This window comes from Pistacia vera, unplaced genomic scaffold (genome assembly GCF_008641045.1).
Source record: "Pistacia vera cultivar Batoury unplaced genomic scaffold, PisVer_v2 Contig399, whole genome shotgun sequence".
Taxonomy (NCBI): domain Eukaryota; kingdom Viridiplantae; phylum Streptophyta; class Magnoliopsida; order Sapindales; family Anacardiaceae; genus Pistacia; species Pistacia vera.
The window spans coordinates 550,001-571,541 of NW_022196222.1; the positions used below are offsets into that span (position 1 = coordinate 550,001).

The 21,541-nt window shown below is 37.3% G+C and overlaps 1 non-coding gene across 1 annotated transcript; it reads right to left on the reverse strand.

Annotated features, from left to right (window-relative positions):
* Nucleotides 1-3,576: 3,576 nt before the first annotated feature.
* Nucleotides 3,577-3,683, reverse strand: LOC116141444. The gene has a single exon (XR_004129804.1). It is a non-coding gene; the product is annotated as a small nucleolar RNA R71 (small nucleolar RNA).
* Between the last annotated feature and the right edge of the window lie 17,858 nt (nucleotides 3,684-21,541).

Consider the following 21,541-nt stretch of genomic DNA (forward strand, 5'->3'; position numbering starts at 1 on the left):
TGTCTTTTTAGGTTTTAATTTTGGTTGCCTGCGATAGCACACCAGATATTGGCGCTATTGCCGGGGAGTGATTCTAGTTGATTTTTTTTTTTTTTTTTTTTTTTTTGGTTCTTATTTCGTTCTTGTTGTTTTTTTTATTTTTCAAAAAAAAAAAAATAGTAGTACTATTCCTAAGGAAAATTTTGGTTGAATTAGGAGTGCTGCGAGTACCCGTTTCGAAGAAAACAAAATTCTGAGCAAGACTAGAAATCTAGCCCACCCTCTTGAGGCCAAAAAACAACGTTTTGATGGGGTTTTTGGCATTTTTTTTGTTTCTAGTCATACAAAAAAAAAAATATATATATATATATATTTTTTAATTTTCTGGTTGGTTTTCATTATTTGTCATTTATTTCTTTTATGACATTCTATGTTTTATGACCAGGTCCTCTCATCTTGGTGATTTAACATTCGACCCAGAAATAGAGAGCACTTTGCGCAGGTTAAGGAGGGAAGCTCGGAGAAATCCTGAGGAAAACAATTTGGTTCTTGATTCCCGATTTGCTAGCAATTCTGATTTACAAGAGGAGGAAGTCATGGCTGGAAATAGAACTTTGAAAGAGCTTGCTGCCCCTGATTTGAATCAACCACCTTTATGCATAACGTTTCCTGTTTTAGATGCTACTACTACTACTTTTGAATTAAAATTTGGACTAATACATCTCTTGCCCACTGTTAATGGCCTTGCAGGTGAAGATCCTCACAAGCATTTAAAGGAGCTTCATGTGGTTTGCACGAGTATGAAACCTATGGGGGTGAATGAAGAGCAAATTAAATTAAGAGCTTTCCTGTTTTCTTTGAAGGATTCGACTAAGGATTGGCTCTGTTATCTACCCTCCGGGAGTATTAGCACATGGAACGAGATGAAGAGTTGTTTCTGGAGAAATATTTCCCAGCTTCAAGGGCAGCCAACATTTGAAAAGAAATTTGTGGTATAAGGCAGCACAACGGAGAGTCCTTACACGAATATTGGGAACGTTTTAAGAAATTATGTGCAAGTTACCCCCATCATCAAATTAGTGAGCAGCTACTTATCCAGTATTTCTATGAGAGCCTTTTATACACTAATAGGAGCATGATTGATGCTGCTAGTGGAGGAGTTTTGGTGGATTAAACTCCTGAGGCCGCGAGAAACTTGATTGCAAATATGGCAGCCAATTCTCGACAATTTGGCACTAGGCTTGACCTTCCATCTAGGCGTGATAATGAGGCAAATATTTCCTCCCTTGAACAACAAATCTCGAGTCTAACTTCTCTTGTTCGTTAAATAGTTGTAGGTAATATGCAAACGGTGAAGGCTTGTGGGATTTGTTCGGTAGTAGGACACCCAACTAATATGTGCCCAACTCTTCAAAAGAAGCCCATTGAGCAAGTGAATGCAGCAGGTGGTTTTCCTGGACAATCGCAAAGGAAGTATGATCCCTATTCGAGCACATATAACTCGGGATTGAGGGATCACCCTAATCTTAGCTATGGGAATTGATAATCCGTGGATTATACTGTTTTTATTAGACTTTTTAGTCGAATTTCAGATACTTCTTAGTTCATTTTGACCTGAATTGCTACTTAATTCTTTATATTTTGTGTTTTAGGCTAAAATGGACATTTTATGCAAATAAGGAGCGAATTGGAGTTTTTGGACTCTGAAGTGAGCGGATCATAGAAGTTGGGACAGTTCTGAAGCAGAGTGGATGCACTATGATGTTTGTTTCCATGAGGAGAGTGATGAAGATCGAAGATTCAAGCAAAGAAGTAAGCAGAGGGTAATTCTGTAATTTTAGAATTCCACATGAAGGTTCGCCGCAGAAAAGCTTGTTCTTCGCCGCGGCGAAGAGAGTTGCGCACGAGGGATTAATTCACTTCTTCGCCGTGGTGAAGTCTGCGAATTCCAAAACTGCACAATTTCATTTAGGCATTTTCCTAGGTTTTTGGGTTGAGTATAAAAAGGAAAATTAGTCATTTTTGTTAGGGAGTTCGTTTTTGAGTAGAGAGCAGCTTTTTACATTTTCTTAGATTTGTTTTGGGCGAACTTTGATTTCAAAGGGTGAAGAGTTGAGATTAAACTAGTGGATTCTTCATTTGGGGAGATTTTCTTGTCTTTTTTCTTATTTTCATTAAGTTGAACTTCAAATTTTTCATTTCTTTTATTGGTATTGTTGATTTAGCCATGAACTAACCTATTTTGGGTTAGGGTTTTGATGTAGTTCGGATTCTAATGGGTTAAGTAATTGATGATTATTATTTTCATATGATTTTGCTTAGATTGTGTGATTGTTTTGAATTTATTGTTTTTATGTGATGAACATGATGAGATTGAGAAATAATTCATGTTAAGCTTCTTGGGTAATCACTATTGTAGTATTAAATGCTAAAGATAGATTTAAGAATCAATGAAATCAATCTAGGATTCTTTGTGCTTAATGAACTTTGAACCTTTAGTCTTCATTTTGTTGGGTGCGAAAGTTTAATAGGGAAGAGTAAGGAAATATAGCCTGAGAAGGTATATTTTATAACTTAGAGAGTTCGATTTACAATCAATGCATGTGAATATGGAATTAGTATAATCTTTAGGTTTAACCCAGAGAGTTCGAATGAAGTCAAAACCCTACCCGTTTTTTTTGAATTGATTTTATCCATGTCTTAAATTTTGCTTTCATCATTTAGTTTTGAACATTTAGAAATTTTGTTTTAGTTTTTAAGTTTAATTTGTCTCCCTTCAATCCAAACAACTCGATTGCTCTAACTTGAAAACAGTAGAAAAACTTAGTGCTTAGCCACTAATCCTCGTGGGAACAATACTCACTCATCACTTTATTACTTGTGCGACTAGTACACTTGCTACATTTGCTTGTATATGAAAACACGCATCAAGTTTTTGGCGCCGTTGCCGGGTATTGAGTTTTGAGTTAACATTAAAATTTTCTTGTGTTAGCTAGATTGGAGTGTTATTTTTACTTAATTGTTATTTGTTTTATTTTTGTTACTTTTCTTTGTTTGGTGTGATTTTACTCTTGCTAGTTTTCTGTGCAGTTTATACGAAGAGCAAGACGTCAGCTAGTGGTTCCTATTGATCCTGAGATTGAAAGAACCACTCGAAGACTAAGCAAAGAAAGAAGAGAAAGAGACGCTCCAGTTGAACCAGAAGTAATAGTTGTAGAGATGGTTGAGAATAGAACACTGAGGGAATTCTTTATTCGCTCAGTTGAAGGCAGTGGGTTGAGCATTACAAGACCAGTTGTCCAAGCCAACACGTTTGAGATAAAGTCGGCAATCATCCAGATGATCTAGCAGTCGGTTCAGTTCAGGGGGGATTTGAAGGAAGATCTAAATCTACACATTGCAAATTTCTTGGAGATTTACGATACTTTCAAGTTTAACGGAGTGTTAGATGATGCAATCAGATTGAGACTATTCCCATTTTCATTAAAAGATAAAGCTATGGGATGGTTACTGGCACTTCGAACAGAAGCAATCACCACATGGAATGATTTAGCACAAAAGTTTCTAACCAAGTTCTTTCCTCTAGCAAAGTCGGCAAAGTTGAGAAATGACATCACGTGATTCATTCAAGAAGAGTCAGAATCTTTGTATGAAGTTTGGGAGAGATACAAAGAATTACTGAGAAGGTGTCCACATCATGGGTTGCCAGTTTGGATGCAAGTCCAAACATTTTATAATGGATTAACAGTGAATGTGCAAACTATGGTGGATGCAGCCTCGGGAGGAGCATTACAAAATAAGACTCCGGAAGAAGCTCACGAGTTGCTTGAGGTTTTGGCAAGCAACAACTATCAAAGACCTAATTAGAGGGTGCAGCCGAAGAAATCTATGGGTCTTTATGAAGTTGATGCACATATAGCCATTTCAGCCCAATTGATAGCACTTCAGAAACAGTTGGGAAGTATGCAGGTAAATTCCATTCAAGCTCCTCAACTAACTTGTGATTTTTGTGCAGGTAATCATGTGAGTAATGAATGTCAAGTAGGGAACACGTTTGCCTCAGCATCGTCAACATCGGAGTAGGTTAACTACTTGGCTGGAAATCAAAGGCAACCAAACAATCCGTACTCCAACACATTTAATCTTGGTTGGAGGAATCACCCGAACCTGTCTTGGGGCAATCAAAACCAAAAAATCAGCAAAACAGTCAATGGAATCAAAGGTCATTGCCAAATAACCAAACAGGGGTGAACAACCAACAAGGAGACCCAAGAGTGACAAAATTAGAGGACATGTTTGGGAAGATCATGCAAGAAACCACAGGTTTTATGAATGAGACGAGGACAAATTTCAGAAATCAAGGGGCGTCCATTCGGAATCTTAAGGTACAGATAGGACAATTGGCAAAAAGCTAAATGAGAGACCACAGGGTGCTCTACCAAGCAACACAGTGACTAACCCACGTGAGCAAGCGAATGCAATAATTTTGAGAAGTGGGACAGTTTTGGAAGAGGTGAAAAAATCAAGAGAAGAAGAAAACCTACCAAAGGAAAAGGAAGAATCTGATGAGGAAGTAGATGAAGAAATAGTTGCGGAAGAGAAACCATCTATTTCTAGGGAAGAAGAATAGAAACGGGAAGAGAGGCAAAAGAAAAGGAAAGAGAAATTGCCATTTCCCGAGATACTAGCAGAGTTTTCACATCACACTCCACCCGTGCCTTTTCCTTAGAGACTGAAGAAAAAGAATCAGGATAAGCAGTTTTCCAAATTTATTGAAATATTTAAAAAACTGCATATTAAAATTCCTTTTGCAGATGCATTACAACAGATGCCGAGCTATGCGAAATTTCTTAAGGAAATTTTATCGAACAAAAGGAAGTTAGAAGATGAGGAAATGGTGATGCTCACATAGGAGTGCAGCGCCATTCTCCAAAAGAAGCTACCTCCGAAACTCAAAGATCCAGGGAGTTTTACTATTCCCTGCATTATAGGAGATATTACTTTTGATCGTGCTCTATGTGACTTAGGTGCTAGTATTAATCTAATGCCCTTTTCTGTTTTCAGGAGATTGGGAATTGGTGAAGTGAAGCAAACGACCATGTCATTGCAACTTACAGATAGGTCCATAAAACATCCGAGGGGGATAGTGGAAGATGTGTTGGTGAAATTGGATAAAATAATCTTCCTAGCAAATTTTGTTGTTTTGGACATGGAAGAGGATAAGGAAATTCCTCTTATTTTGGGCTGACCATTTTTGGCCCCAGGAAGAGCGCTGATAGATGTGCAGGAAGGCAAGTTACTATTGAGAGTTCAAGATGAAACAGTAACTTTCAATGTCTTTGAGGCTATGAAGTTTCCATCCGAATCGGATTCATGTTTTAGTGTTGATGTGGTAGATAAACTAGTAGCAGAATCTATTGAAGAGAACACCCCACAATTACCTCTAGAAGCATGTATTGCCAAATAAAAACCAATAAAGGTAGATGAGTCGGCGAGTAATGAATGTGCTAGATTGTTGGAAGCACTTCAACTGATTGATGAGAGCCAAGATCAAGAATTTGAGGAATTTGATTTTGAAAAAGAAAGGGAAAAGGAAAAAAATGAAGAACCTCCACAACTTGAGTTGAAACCTTTATCTTCCCACCTCAAATATGTATATCTTGGGGAATCAAGGACCTTCCCAGTAATTATTAGTTCAAGTTTGAGTAAATTAGAAGAAGAGCGGTTGATAAGGGTGTTGAGGGAACACAAACTAGCAATTGGATGGACTATTTCAGACATTAGAGGCATTTCACCATCATTCTGCATGCATAAGATACTCATGGAGGATGATATCAAGCCTAGGGTGCAACCACAGTGAAGATTGAATCCTTCGATGAAGGAAGTGGTGAGAAAGGAGGTGGTGAAACTCCTAGATGCAGGGATAATTTATCATATTTTCGATAGTCCATGGGTTAGCCCGGTACAAGTGGTTCCGAATAAGGGAGGTATCACGGTGATAAAAAATGAGAGTAATGAATTTATACCAACTAGGACGGTCACGGGCTGGAGAGTGTGCATTGATTACCGAAAATTGAATGAGGTGACAAGGAAGGATCATTTTCCACTTCCCTTCATTGATCAGATGTTGGAAAGGTTGGCAGGGCATGCCTATTACTACTTCCTGGATGGGTATTCAGGATATAATCAAATTTCCATCGCTCCTAAGGATCAAGAGAAGACGACCTTCACTTGTCCATATAGCACCTTTGCTTACCGAAGGATGCCCTTTGGGTTATGCAATGCACTAGCCACATTTCAAAGATGCATGATGTCGATCTTTGGAGATTTGGTGGAACGTTTTATAGAAGTCTTCATGGATGACTTCTTAGTTTTTGGTTCATCTTTTGACAACTGTTTATCTAATCTTTCTCTTGTTTTACAGCGATGTAAGGAGACAAACTTGGTGCTCAATTGGGAGAAATGCCACTTCATGGTCCAGGAGGGAATAGTGCTTGGTCATAGAATTTCAAAAGACGGAATAGAAGTTGACCGAGCAAAGACAGAAGTGATTGAGAAGCTACCACCACCATCAAGTGTTAAAGCAGTTCGAAGTTTCTTGGGACATGCGGGGTTTTACAGACGATTCATCAAGGATTTTTCTAAGATTTCTAAACCCCTTTGCAATTTGTTAATTAAAGATATTGCTTTTGATTTTAATGATGAATGCATGCATGCCTTTCTAACTCTAAAAAAACTTTTAGCATCTGCACCTATTATTGTAGTTCCCAATTGGGGACTACCATTTGAATTGATGTGCGATGCTAGTGATTTTGCTCTAGGAGTAGTGTTAGGATAGAGGAAAAACAAAATGTTGCATGCAATTCAGTATGCTAGCAAAACACTCACTGATGCACAATTGAATTACACCACCACTGAAAAAGAATTGTTGGCTATGGTTTTTGCTTTTGACAAATTTCGTTCATATTTGTTAGGTGCAAAGGTGATCGTTTATACGGACCATTCGGCACTCAAGCACTTATTGGCAAAGCAAGAAGTGAAACCTCAGTTGATAAGATGGATCCTATTGCTTCAAGAGTTTGAGTTAGAAATTCGAGATAAGAAGGGGTCAGAAAATGTGGTGGCAAATCACTTGTCAAGGATTGAGAGACCAAACCAGGAAAATGAAAAGGAAATTCCAATTAGCGAAACATTTTCGGATGAGAAATTGATGAGAGTGGATGAAGCACCATGGTATGCAGATTTTGCGAATTATTTGTCATCAAGGGTGCTCCTAATTGGAATGACTTGTGCTCCAATTGGAATGACTTTCCAACAAAAGAGGAAATTCTTCTCAGATTTGAAGTATTACTTTTGGGAAGAGCCATTTTTGTACAGACACTGTACTGATCAAATTATACGTAGATGTGTCCCGGAGGAGAAAATAGAAAGCATTCTACGACATTGTCACGAGAGGGAAGTGGGTGGCCATTTTGAAGGAGCTAGGATAGCAGCCAAGGTTCTTCAATCTGGGTTTTATTGGCTAACCCTTTTTAAGGATTCTTTCCGAATGGTTCAAGAGTGCGACCAATGTCAACGGAGTGGTGATATTTCAAAAAGGGATGAGATGCCATTGAACAACATCCTTGTGGTTGAACTATTTGATGTGGTGGGGGGGAGGGGTCGACTTCATAGGTCCCTTCCCAAACTCTTTTGGGAACACATATATTTTGGTGGCAGTAGACTACATATCGGAGTGGGTGGAAGCAGTTGCATTGCCGTCTAATGATGCCGGGGTAGTGATAAATTTTGTGAGAAAGAATATTTTCTCAAGATTTGGAGTACCAAGGGCAATCATTAGCGATGGAGAATCGCACTTTTGCAATAGGCAATTGGATGCTTTGTTGGGAAAGTATGGGGTAAAACATAGAGTTGCAACACCTTACCATCCACAGACCAGCAGGTAAGTAGAACTGTCGAACAGAGAACTGAAGGGAATTTTAGAAAAGACAGTAAATCCATTTAGGAAAGATTGGTCACGGAAATTGGATGATGCATTATGGGCCTACCAAACTACATTTAAGACTCCAATTGGTATGTCTCCGTTTAGAATGGTCTATGGGAAAGCGTGTCACTTGCTGGTAGAACTCAAGCATAAGGCATACTGGGCAGTTAAGCAGCTAAACATGGACTTAAGAACTGCTGGGGAGGAAATGATGCTGACTTTGAATAAACTGGATGAGTTCCATCTTGAAGCATATGAAAATGCTCGAATTTACAAAGAAAAGACAAAAAGGTGGCATGACAAGCATATCAGGAAGAAAAACTTTGAAGTGGGTCAGAGAGTGTTATTGTTCAATTCTCGGCTTAGGCTTTTCCCCGAAAAACTTAAGTCTAGATGGTCCGGACCATTCACAGTTACAAGAATTCATCCATCTGGAGTGGTGGAAGTTTCACATGACGAAAAGGGTACTTTTACAGTCAATAGACAGAGATTGAAGCCATACATTGATGGGGTGATGAGTTGCAAGTCCATCCCGATCTGGCTTGACATTCCGACTTGAGGAATTGAGAAAGTCGAGCTTTCGACTATAAACAAGCGCTCCTTGGGAGGCAACCCAAGTGTTTTCATTTATTTATCTTTGTGATTGTTTTGCAGTTGTTTAGTTTTTGTTTGATTTGTTTATGAAGTTAATTGGTGTATTTTTGGATGTTTAAGGTGACATTGCGAATCAAGGTGGAAAACTAAATTTTCCAATTTTTGCCGCGGCGAAGTATCTCCTGTATTTTCCTGCCACGGCGAAGAATGTGTTTTCCCCGCGGCGAAGCAAGTGGGGCAAATTATTAACAAGGGATTTTCGCCGCGGTGAAGACTGTTCTTCGTCGAGGCGAAATACTCCCTGTAATTTTTCGCCGCAGCGAAGAATTTCTCTTCGCCGTGGCATCGACTGGGTTTTAAAAAAACCCTAGATTCGAATGATGAATTTTGCCGCGGCGAAGTCTGCTTTCTATAAAATCTCCCTTTCTTCTTCATTTTTCATGAAACTGTTCAAACACATTTGAGAGCAAAATTTTTTCAACTTCAATCCAGAGCCTTCCCAGTGATTTCTCAACCAAATTTATCACTCCTTAACCCTCCTAAACACCAAAACATCTCATTTCAACAACAATCTTTGCGAAAAATTCACGAAAATTTTGAATTCAAGAATTTTGGGGTTTTGCAATCTGGGCTGATTTTGGCTAGATTGGTGGCGAATACTCCTTATTGTTGGTAAGATTTCATGTTCTCTAAGCTTTTTATTTAAAAATTTCGAGTTTTGAATTGTAGATCTAAGAATTTTGATTGTTGGTTGAGTTGTGGAATTTTGTGCTTGTGAGTCTTGATTTTATTTGAGGAAGGGTTGATTATGCGTTGTGTGATTTTGAGGAGTATGGGTTTTTAAATTTTGAAGTGTTTGGTTGAATTTGGAAAAATCGTAGTTTGGGGGTTGAGGTGAATATTTTTGGAAGTGTTGTAAATTTTTGCAGGATTGAATTAGTTGTTGTAGGACACTTAGGTTCAATTTTTGAGTTGCATTGTTTGAGTTGAAGTGTAGTCTAGGAGAAAACGCCGCTCAAAGTCAAGGTACCATCCAAGGTCAAGGGAAAAGGAAAGAAAGTAGATGACCGGTTTATGAATGAAAAGGCTAGGAAAAACTATGAGGTAGCAGTCAAAAGGAAAGACAAGGGATTTATCCCTGAACGTGGACTGACTGCAACTGAGGCTGATGAGTGGAGTCAAGGTAGAAGATGGGAGAATTTTCGGGATAAACCCGAACATGCAGCTGTGGAACCACTGGTGAGAGAGTTTTATGCCAACCTCCCTGAATGTGATGAGGGGGTTGTTTTTGTGAGGGGCACTGATGTGGTATTTACGGCCAAGGTCATCAATGATTTCTATGCCTTACCTCAGATTAACAAGGATGAATATGAGGAGTTTAGGAGGACACAGAAAAGGGATGACGAGATTCCTAGAACCATAGCAAAACTAGATGCCTCTTGGGATGTTTCAAAGAAGGGGAAGAAAACCATTAAGAGGACTAGTTTAACACTAGTGGCTCGGTTGTGGCAGTATTTTGTTTCAGCTAGGATGATACCGGAGATGCACTATAGTACAATGACATATGATAAGGCAATTTTGTTGTATTCTATTGCCACAAGAAAGAGAATGGACGTGGGGCACATCATCTTGACGAGTATCCAACTTGCAGCCAAACTAGGCGAGGCAGTTTTTCGTTCCCATAACTCATTACAACTTTGTGCACTAATACGGGGGTCGAGGTACATGCTGATGACCCACTGATCCATGCTGCCCCAGTCCTCGACACAGCCTACTTTCGAAAACATCTTGCACCTCAAACAGAAACAGGGCCCAGATCAGGCACCAAGAGAAGGAGAACAACAACAGCGGCCACCGCATCCGATTCAACAGTCCCAATGAGAGAAATGATGCAGAAAATGATGGGTCTGATGAAAAGAATGGAGCGACGTCACGGGTGGCTGCCAAAGCAGGCCAGGAAGACACATGAGCTGCAAATTAGCAGCTGCAACAATGTCGAGATTGATACTTCAGAACACCAGTGGGAAGACTGGGATTTAGATGAGTGGATGGGCTCCGATTCAGAAGAGGATGACGCTGAGGAAGAGGAGGAAGCTGAAGAATGAGCACCTAAGCACCTGTTTTAGTTTCGTTATTTTTATTTGTTTAGTTGTTTCTGTTTTTCTTTTATCTTGAACATTGAACTCAGTTGCTATTGTTGTTTGGGATTGTGTGTGTTGTTTTAGTTGTTCTTTTTTTTTTTAAAATTCTAGTTGATGTAAAAATGAGATTAGGGTTGTAATACTTTCATATTAGTCAGTGGATTTTCTGACATAGTGGACACCATAGTTTTAAATTGTTTTTACAGAATTTGGGGGATGAAAAAGCTGAGGACTGGGTGTGCACAATGTTGAGCAGAACTCAACTTCACGGATTAATCAGGGAACTATCTCGCAGTTTTTTTTATTTTGTTTTCTATTCCTAATTTATGCATAATGTGACATTGGGGACAATGTCATCTTTAGTTTGGGGGTAGGAAAAATTTGAAAATTTTTTTATTTTTGTTTCAATTACATTTGTGTTTTTATTGTTTTTGCCAATGATGAATTGCATAAGTCCATGATGAGACTAGGATTGTGGGGATATTATTTCTGGAAAATGTTAAGCATTGCTTCAAGTTTATGTTTATTGACTGAATTTTGATTGAGGTTGGTTGAGTGGTTCAGCCACCATTTTCATTTATTTCAGCATGCTTAGATTCATCTTATGTGGTTAGGTAAAGTTTGATAATGTTGGTGGACTGTAGAACCTAGAAGAGAAGTGCTTGAGGCGAAATTCTAGGATTAGACATTGTTGAGGAAATGACTTAGGCATTTTTTTAGAACGTTTGAGCCTTTCCAGCTGACCCGTGAATGAATCTTTCCCTAGTCACCCATTTGAGCCTTATGAGAGCATCATTGCCTTATTTTCCTTGCAAGCCAAAAATTGTCCAATCCCTATACCTTAAACACTTTATCATACCCCTAAGGAGAATTTTGAGCTTAATGCAAACACAAAGAAAATGAAGAGTTGTGCGAATCACTAAAAGAATAGTTTGGGGGTTGTAAGAAGGGCGATAAGAATAGGAGAGGTAATTAACCTCATTTTGATGATTACTATTAAAAAAAAAAAAAAAAATTCTTTAGTTCAATTCAAAATCAAATTAAGGAATGCATAAGTTTGAGGGGTGTAAAATGGTAGACACTTTGATTGGTGGTTGAGAAGAAGTGGCGTTTGATGTGACTTTTAGTGTTTGCATGAGGAAAACCAAGTTCTCCTACTTTGTTTATCCTATCCTTTTTCTTGAAACCCACTACCCGAGCCTAACGTTACAAGCTTGTAAAGACCTGTTGATTCTCAGCGATGTCTAGTCTACATTAGTGGAGAGTAGTTCGATATTTAGGCTTATGGAGTCTGCCACCATTTGATAAACTTTTCATTTCTGGATAAAATAATCTGGGAAGTTGGAATGTGGATTGAAGTGGGGATCACCTACTCGGTGGACCGATTGACAAAGACAGTCGATGTAGCTTATAACTTCTTGGAGTGTTGAACATTTTCTGTTAATAATTTTTCAACAACCTTTGAGACTTGTGCAATTTCTAGGCAATTCATATGTTGAGTTTGAGTCTAAGTTGTGTTTGTTCATTTTTCAGTTTTGTTGTGTTGTGTTGTGTTTTGTGTTTTTGGTTGTTTTTTGTTTTTTTTCTTTCATTGAGTCCTTACGCTCGGGGATGAGCTTGTCTTTAGTTTGGGGGTATTTGATAATCCGTGGATTATACTATTTTTATTAGACTTTTTAGTCGAATTTTAGATACTTCTTAGTTCATTTTGACCTGAATTGCTACTTAATTCTTTATATTTTGTGTTTCAGGCTAATATGGACATTTTATGCAAATAAGGAGCGAATTGGAGTTTTTGGACTCTGAAGTGAGCGGATCTCAGAAGTTGGGACAGTTCTGAAGCAGAGTGGATGCACTATGACGTTTGTTTCCACGAGGAGAGTGACGAAGATCGAAGATTCAAGCAAAAAAGTAAGCGGAGGGCAATTCTATAATTTTAGAATTCCACATGAATGTTCGCCGCGGCAAAGAGAGTTGCGTATGAGCGATTAATTCACTTCTTCGCCGCGGCGAAGTCTGCGAATTCCAAAAACGCACAGTTTCATTTAGGCATTTTTCTAGGTTTTTGGGTTGAGTATAAAAAGGAAACTTAGTCATTTTTGTTAGGGAGTTCGTTTTTGAGTAGAGAGCAGCTTTTTACATTTTCTTAGATTTGTTTTGGGCGAACTTTGATTTCAAAGGGTGAAGAGTTGAGATTAAACAAGTGGATTCTTCATTTGGAGAGATTTTCTTGTCTTTTCTCTTATTTTCATTATGTTGAACTTCGAATTTTTCATTTCTTTTATTGGTATTGTTGATTTAGCCATGAACTAACCTATTTTGGGTTAGGGTTTTGATGTAGTTCGGATTCTAATAGGTTAAGTAATTGATGATTATTATTTTCATATGATTTTGCTTAGATTGTGTAATTATTCTAAAATTATTGTTTTTATGTGATGAACATGATGAGATTGAGAAATAATTCATGTTAAGCTTCTTGGGTAATCACCATTGAAGTATTAAATGCTAGAGAAAGATTTAAGAATCAATGAAATCAATCTAGGATTCTTTGTGCTTAATGAACTTTGAACCTTTAGTCTTCATTTTGTTGGGTGCGAAAGTTTAATAAGGAAGAGTAAGGAAATATAGCCTGAGAAGGTATATTTTATAACTTAGAGAATTCGATTTACAATCAATGCATGTGAATATGGAATTAGTATAATCTTTAGGATTAACCCAGAGAGTCCGAATGAAGTCAAAACCCTACCCATTTGTTTTGAATTGATTTTATCTGTGTCTTAAATTTTGCTTTCATCATTTAGTTTTGAACATTTATAAATTTAGTTTTAGTTTTTAAGTTTAATTTGTCTCCCTTCAGTCCAAACAACTCGATTGCTCCAACTTGAAAACAGTAGAAAAACTTAGTGCTTAGCCACCAATCGTCATGGGAAAGATACCCACTCATCACTTTATTACTTGTGCGACTAGTACACTTGCTACATTTGCTTGTATATGAAACACACATCAAGAATCCACAAGTGAATCACCCTGTAACTCAAAACCACCCAAGCTACCAGCAATATAAGCAGCCATATCCCCCTAGACAACAATTGGGCCAAACTTTTAATTCTGGTATGTCTTTAGAAGATATTGTTAAGTCTGTTGCCGCTAATACTTTGCAATTTCAACAAGAGACGAAGGCCAGTGTTCAAAGTTTGGAGAATCAGATGAGCCAGATGGCAACCGCAATAAGTAAGCTAGAGGCATAAAGTTTGAGAAAATTACCTTTTCAAACAGTGGTAAATCCAAGAGAAAATGTAAGTGCAATCGTCTTGAGAAGTGGTAAAGAGGTTGAGATTCCAATAAAGGCAGCCCCTGCATCGTCGAAGGAAGAAAAGGAGAAAAACGTCATTGTAGATGGAAACATTCCCAACGATGATGGTGTTCCTAAGCGTAAGTTTCCGCCTCTGTTCGATTATAAACCAATACCTCATTTTCCTCAAGCTTTACCAGAATCTAGAAAAGATGAGCAGAACAGTGATTTATATGAGACTTTTCATAGATGCGAGGTAAATATTCCACTTTTAGATGCTATTAAACAAGTACCTCGTTATTCTAAATTCTTGAAAGAACTGTGTACAATTAAGAGGAAACAGAAACTTAAAGGGTGTGAGAAGGTGAGAGTACTAGAGAATGTTTCTGCAGTTATTCAGAGAAAAATTCCAACGAAGTGAAAAGATCCAGGTATGTTTACTATCCCTTGTACGATAGGTAACACTATGTTTGAGAAGGCCATGATAGATTTAGGAGCTTCTATCAATGTCATGCTATATTCTATATATGCTTCTTTGAAACTTGGACCTTTGAATAAAACTGGTGTTGTGATTTAATTAACTGATAGATCTAATGCGTATCCCAAGGGTGTAGTTGAGGAGATTCTATGATTTAGTTTTCTCTACTGATTTCTATGTGCTTGATATGGAAAATGGTGCTGCTTCTATTTTGTTAGGAAGACCCTTTTTAAAAACATCCAAGACTAAGATAGATGTTCATAGTGGCATACTTACCATGGAATTTGAGGGTGAAATTGTTAAGTTTAATATTTATGATGCCATGAAATATCTTGATGATGATGATGATGATGATAATTGTAACGCCCCATTTGAGGTACGTAGTTAATGCTTCTTCTTTTGCTCTTTTTGAGTTGATTCATTATTGTTTGGTTGGCCTTTGAGTGATATGTTGAAACTATCAAGATTTGAAACACTTGATACCCTCGTCACGGCTCTACCATTCTAAGGACATATATCAATACATATTGCAATAATAATGATTTACGCGATATAGAATAAAATGCCTTTTATTGATCAATGAACATTATTACAAAGAGTCAATTCTACAATAATTGATTGGCTCTAGGGCATCTACTCTAACAATCGTCTCTTCCTTGATCCGTCTTCAAGTACATTACAAAAAATATCATTCTAAATTTACAGTGAGAGTATATAAAATTCTTTATATCAATAAATTTAGAAACCTCGATTTACATTCGAGGGGAATGAGATGAGAAAAGAATGTACATCGAGAAGGGGAGAAAGACACGACACGTAGGCCTTATTTTTTTTTAAAACTTACAACCATACATACCCAAAATAATTTAAAACATTCACCATAGGTCATAGGGCTCATGTACTGGGCACCATGCAATATACAAACAAGTACATGGCATACATTTCAAAAACAATCCATTTTTGAATTGGGTGGGTTTATTATTAATTACCTTCTTATATGTGTAGAATGATTATTGGCTTTATAGGTTATTAAAAACTGTAGTTTGGTCCCTTCACGAAAAATACAAAATTGGGACAGCAACTGTGTCGCCGTGGTGAATAATTCCAATAAGTACGTTGATGCGGTTAAACTTCAAAATGCACAGTTCGCGTTTTTATAGTTTTTCATGCAATAACACGAATCCAAATCAAATCGAACGCACAAACATTCGACCAGGATACCAACCAACCAATATAACATTCATCAACATATTATTAAACCAATTTATCAATTGAATCATTCATTCAACAGTAGATTTTTCAGATTTTGTAGATTTAACAAAATAACATGCTTTCATGGTAGATTTTGTGCAGATTCATGAAGGCAACATGTTATCAATCAAATATATGTAATCAACCATTCACAAAAACAGTAAAATTTGGTACCCTAGGCTCTGATACCACTTTTAGGAAATGATCATACATGGCAGCGAAAATAAAAAAATTTTAAACCTTATAGATCGTTCCTTAGAACCAAGATCAGGGCACAAAAATTACAGTTTATACATTATAATAGAATCTATAGAAAAATCAATTTAAAGTTTAGAAATCATACGCACATTTGGAGGCTCCTCCAAGTTTGTCTCTGAACAGATTTCGCTACCGACCCAAGTGTAGGATCGAATCGATGTAGTCCACACGAAGATAATCACAAGGAACTAATGAGAGATTTGCTAGATCCTCTTTAGCCTTTAAGAACCAAGATGAAAAATCAAATGAACTTTGATTTCAACCAAAAATGCAAACTGGCGTGAGATAGAAGAAGGGCCTGGAACCTTTTAGTCTAAAAATTGAATGAAAGAACTAATTTTTTCACAAAGTGTTGCACTTATATAGTGCACACTTTGCCCTATTCCAACATGGAATAGGCTTAGGCTCCAACCTAAACACCCTTTGTATCTAAACAGCCCCTTTAAGATATTTTAATTTTAATAATTACTGTTATTTTAATTAAATTCAATTAATATATATATTTCATATATTAACATTTAATAATAACAATAATTCATTTAAACATATGCGAACACATATTTAAATATAATTTCACTTATTTAATTTAATTAAAAAATTAAATAAAGGCTACGACCTCAGCAAACTTAATTGTACTGTAAAATTACCAAAATACCCTAAAAAGATGAAAATGCCCTTCTTATAAACTAGTTCTTAAATTATCTTCTATGTGTGTGACCCGTAGGCTCTTTATCATATCGGCAGTGTGTAGTATCGCAATTAACACCAATTAATCATCTTACTACACACAGACCAAGATTGGCCCCTAGCAAGGCATCATGGCAACTCAATATATTCCGATTCAGCGAAGCAGCTACCTGTCAATGATATGGTTACCGTACACTCCAATCCTTTCATCAAACATTATCTCGACGAGACCGAGGCATAGAAATAGTGTCAACCTTAGTTACTCTCGATATTATGTATTTAATAACTAGACCAATGACCTGAATTATAAACTGGATAGAGCAACAACTCAATCCCACTGTGGCCACAGTTTTAGTGTCATTGCCATTTATTGAATTACGCTGTGAGATAACTTCTACTGTACCCAGGAGTGATGAATCCTCTGTCGATCCACCATAGTCTTGATACACTCCTTGATGCAGCCAATCACCACTGTATTGACAGCTCTGAATAGAACTGCATTGGGCTAGTGTCAAACTGTACCAATCGGTGCACAAGGCACTTCGGTGATATCAAGTCTAAGGATCACATGCACCACCATTCATTAGAGGATTTGTTCCATAGACACCAGGGTTAGCATCCATATGGAATCCTTTAGTGGGTCAGTCCAATGAACTTGCCTATAGCAAGCATCCATGTGTTGCACCAGGTTGTCACCAAACAACCTTGACAAGTGAGATCAGTCACTACCTTTCGACAGAGTTGTTCAACACTATGATAGTCTTACCATATTGTCTGTGCCCTCACTTCAAAACAATACTGGGGCTACGGACGTTTCTAGAATGGCCACCATATGTGCTCATATGGTTCTCGCTATCAAGATTTGAAACACTTGATACCCTCGTCACGATTCTACCATTCTAGGGACATATATCAATACATACAATGGTGATTTACGCAATATAGAATAAAATGCTTTTTATTGATTAATGAACATTATTACAAAGAGTCAATTCTACAATAATTGATTGGCTCTAGGGCACCTACTCTAATATATTCTTCATCTTGTATCACAGTTGCATCAAACTTAGTAGGCATGGTAGGAGTAGGAGGGATAGCAAGCGCAATTGGAGTAGTATGAGGCACCTCATTTCGATTAGTAGGTTCTGTTAGAATAGGGGAAACAAGTTTCTTCTTCATCTTTTGCTTTTTCTACAAGTTAGCCTTCAATTTGTCCATTCGAGAACTAAGGGAAATGTGAATTTCCTTCACATACTGGACAACAGTCGCCATTGAAGTTTCCAAATCTTACATTGCAACAAAAAGCTTGGATTACCAAGTTTTAGTCCTTGTTTCATTAGTTGAGAAAGATGAGGGCAAGTTCCTTGTAGGCTGTCTAAAAGACTTCTTGGTGATAGTCTTTATCTTTAGAACAAGTCCACTTCATAGATTTTGGGCTTGTAAGTGGAAATAATCTTGTAAATTAATGAAAGAAAACACAGAATCTGTAGAGCATGAGTGGATTGCACTGCCACCTTAACACTAGTAAAGATCAACTCAGCCAAATTAATCTTTTTCCCTTGAGCAATTCCATAAACAAGTTGTGCTTGTTCTGGTCAAACAGTTGAATTGTGCATGCAAGGTGACCAATTGGTCAAAGATATCTTAAACAACTATATGTAAAGTGGTGGAGCACACTAGGTCATAGAACACTAATCCTAGGCCATTTGGCAATAGAGTCACAAGTGATAACCTTCACAATTTTGTCTAAGTCTAAACTCTTCAAGTCAAAGTTCTTTTTGCTCTTCTTTAGACCAAGAGCATCCCTAACAACATTCTCAGTAGACAAGATCTAATGTCCTCTAACATAGACACTATCATTGTGCTCATTTGAATTTGGTCAGCATTGTCTAAGCCAAAATTGACATGAAACTCTTGAACAAGGGTACTCAGGCCTATAATGATTCCTAGCCATTTTCTTTTCTTCATCATGGCATGAAGTTCATTAAAATCTTCTAACCTAACATTGGCTTCGCTCATAGTTTTCTTCTTGACAATGTGGCTTTTAAATCTAGTTTCAGCAATAGGTAAAACAAATGAAGAGATGTATCAGATGAGAGTTCCTCCATAAAAACCTTTCCTTTCTTCTTAGCCAATTCTGTTGGAGTTAGAGGTTTTGAAGGCACAGCTTTTGAAGAAGCTTCCTTGCTTGGTATTAGAGTGGCTATCGAGGTGTTGTTAGAAGTGCTGTTGATAATCCGAGAATTATACTATTTTAATTAGGCTTTTTGGCCAGATTTTAGATACTTCTTAGTTCATTTATGCATGGATTGCTACTTAATTCTATACATTTTGTGTTTTAGGCCAAAATGGACATTTTGAGTAAATAATAAGCGAATTGGAGTTTTTGGACCCAGAAGTAAGCGGGACTCAAAATTTGGGAGAGTTCTAAAGTAAAGTGAAGCACTATGAAGCTTGTTCCCATGGAAAAGCATCGAAGATCGAAGACTCAAGCAAAGAAGCAAGTGGAGGGCAATTTCGTAATTTCAAAATTCTTCATAAAGGTTTGCCGCGGCGAAGTCTATCCTTCACTGTGGCGGAAGAAGTTATGCACGAGAGTCCATTTTACCTTGTCACCGCAGCGAAATTCCTTCTTCGCCGCGGCGAAGTCTGCGAATTTCAGTTTTCTCCAGAACGCACAGTTTCATTTTAGGCAAGTCTTAGGTTTTTGGGCGAACTATAAAATCCAAACTTTGCCATTTTGAGGGGTTCGTCCAAGGTCGTCCAAGTTCATTTAGAGTAGCTTATTTTTGTTTTCCTTAGTATAGATTTGACGATTGATAATCCATGGATTATACTGTTTTTTTATTAGACTTTTTAGTCGGATTCAGATACATTTTAGTTCATTTTGACCTGAATTGCTACTTAATTCTTTATATTTTGTGTTTCAGGCTAAAATGGACATTTCATGCAATTAAGGAGTGAATTGGAGTTTTTGGATTCAAAAGTGAGCGGATCTCAGAAGTTGGGAAAGTTCTGAAGCAGAATGGATGCACGATGAAGCTTGTTCCATAAGAAAAATGTCAAGGATCGAAGATTCAAGCAAAGGAGCTAGTGGAGGGCAATTCTATAATTTCAGAATTCCACATGAAGGTTCACCGCGGTGAAGAGAGTTGCGCACGTGGGTTTATTTCACTTCGTCGCCGCGGCGAGGAAGGATCTTCACTGCGGCAAAGTTTGGGAATTTCAAAAACACACAGTTTCATTTAGGCATTTGTTTTTAGGTTTTTAGCTGAGTATAAAAGAGAAACTTAGTCATTTCATTAGAGAGTTCATTTTTTCTTAGAGAGAGTAGCTTTTTACATTTTCTTAGATTAGTTTTGGGCAAACTTTTATTGCAAAGGGTGAAGATTCAAGATTAAACCAGTGGATTCTTCATTTGGGGAGATTTTCTTGTCTTTTCTCTTATTTTCATTATGTTAAACTTCGAATTTTTCATTTCTTTTATTGGTATTGTTGATTTAGTCATGAACTAACCTATTTTGGGTTAGGGTTTTGATGTAGTTTGGATTCTAATGGGTTAAGTAATTGATGATTATTATTTTCATATGATTTTGCTTAGATTGTGTGATTATTATGAAATTATTGTTTTTATGTGATGAACATGATGAGATTGAGAAATAATTCATGTTAAGCTTCTTGGGTAATCACCATTGTAGTATTAAATGCTAGAGATAGATTTAAGAATCAATGAAATCAATCTAGGATTCTTGTGCTTAATGAACTTTGACCTATTAATCTTCATTTTGTTAGGTGCGGAAGTTTAATAGGAAAGAGTAAGGAAATATAGCCTGAGAAGGTATATTTTATACCTTAGAGAGTTCGATTTACAATCAATGCATGTGAATATGGAATCAGTATAATCTTTAGGGTTAACCCAGAGAGTCTGAATGAAGTCAAAACCCTACTCGTTTGTTTTGAATTGATTTTATCCATGTCTTAAATTTTGCTTTCATTAAATAGTTTTGAACAATTAGAAATTTTGTTTTAGTTTTTTTAGTTTAATTTGTCTCCCTTCAATCCAAACAACTCCATTGCTCCAACTTGAAAACAGTAGAAAAATTTAGTGCTTAGCCACCAATCCTCATGGGAACGATACTCCCTCATCACTCTATTACTTGTGCGATTAGTATCCTTGCTACATATTGCATGTTTATGAAATCACGCATCAAGTATTTGGCGCCATTGCCGGGGAATGAGTTTTGTGTTAACATTAAAATTTTCTTGTCTTAGCTAGATTGGAGTGTTATTTTTACTTAATTGTTATTTGTTTTATTTTTGTTAATTTTCTTTGTTTGGTGTGATTGTACTCTTGCTATTGTTTTGTGTAGTTTATGCGAAGAGCAAGACGTCAGCCAGTGGTTCCTGTTGATCCTGAGATTGAAAGAACCACTTGAAGACTGAACAAAGAAAGAAGAGAAAGAGAAGGTCTAGTTGAACTAGAAGTAATAGTTGTAGAGATGGTAGAGAATAGAACACTGAGGGAATTCTCTGTTCCCTCAGTTGAAGGCAATGGGTCGAGCATTACAAGACCAGCTGTCCAAGCTAACACATTTGAGATAAAGCCAGCAATCATCCAAGTGATCCAGCAGTCGGTTCAGTTCATGGGGGATTTGAAGGAAGATCCAAATCTACATATTGCCAATTTCTTGGAGATTTATGATACTTTCAAGTCTAACGGAGTGTCAGATGATGCAATCAGATTGAGACTACTCCCATTTTCATTGAAGGATAAAGCTAAGGGATGGCTACTGGCACTACCAACAGGAAACATCACCACATGGAATGATTTAGCACAGAAGTTCTTGACCAAATTCTTTCCTCCAGCAAAGTCGGCA